Source organism: Leopardus geoffroyi, chromosome C2 (genome assembly GCF_018350155.1).
Source record: "Leopardus geoffroyi isolate Oge1 chromosome C2, O.geoffroyi_Oge1_pat1.0, whole genome shotgun sequence".
Taxonomy (NCBI): Eukaryota; Metazoa; Chordata; class Mammalia; order Carnivora; family Felidae; genus Leopardus; species Leopardus geoffroyi.
The window spans coordinates 158991335-158992500 of record NC_059333.1 but is presented as its reverse complement, the minus strand read 5'-3'; positions in this window follow the sequence as shown (position 1 = coordinate 158992500).

The following is a 1166-nucleotide window of genomic DNA, read 5'->3' as shown; positions in this document are numbered from 1 at the left end:
ATGGCACCATTTCCTCTTACGGACATGTCTGAGCAACCTTGAGTCAGTCATGTGTTCCATATCCATTGTTCCCTCAGACCTAGCATTCAGGCCCATGTAGGGCCAGAGCAGTGGCTAGGGTTATTGTTAGGATGAGGACAATGGTAAAGGCTTATCTTCTGGCAGTGCGAAGATGTACACAGAGAGCTCAGTTGATGTTGAGTGTCAGTGTGAGGGTCAGCCTTAGGGATTGCTTCAAGTCTGATCTTTGCAACCAGCACCATTTACTCTTATGGGTCTGGTTGAGCCATCTTGAGTCAGTTGTCCCAAATCCATTGTTTCCTTCATCCTGCTATTTGGGCTTGGATAGGGATGGAGCTATGGCTAGCGTTAGGTTTGGGACCCAGAAGATAGTAGGGGCCTATCCACCAGCAATGCCCAGCCCTTCACAGAAAGCTCAGTTGAGAGTAACACTAAGGGTAAGGGTGAGGCTTAGTTTCTGGCCTCAGGAGCTAGGCAGATTGGGTGGCTTAGGGTCAGGTTTTCACACAAAAATCATACTTTCTAGCTCCATCCTCATGGCCAGCAGTACAGTTTGTCACTGTGTCCCTGGCTGTATCAACTTCAGTCTGTCTTGTGTCCCAAATCCATTGTTTCCTGAGACTTGAAATGTGGGCTTGGAAGGACCATATCCATGGGAAATGTTAGTGTTAAGGCCCAGGAGACAATAGGGCCTTATCTGCCAGCAGGACACAATGCACTTACTGTAGAGGTCATTTGAGGATGAGGGTTGGGGTGAGGATCAGCCATAGTGTTAGGGTGCAGAGGCTGGGCTGATGGTGTGTGGTCCAGTAATATTTTCAGTCTGAATCATATTATTTTGCTCCATCCCAGTCATGGCCAGAGGCACGGACCCCTTCTGTGTTCCTGGGTGAATAATCTTGCAGTGGTCATATATCCAAAATTGGTTTTCTCCTCAGACATAGGATTTTGGCCAGGTTAGAACCAGTGCCAATGCTAGAAGCAGGGTTAGGGCCCAGGAAATGGTAGGGGCACATCTGCCAGCAGGGAAAAGCCCTACCCAGAGGACGGAGTTGAGGGCGAAGGTCAGGGTGAAGGTCAGTCTTCAGGTTTACATTCAGGGACGAAGCTGTTGGTGTGGTTTAGGGTCAAGGTTTCACTCTGAA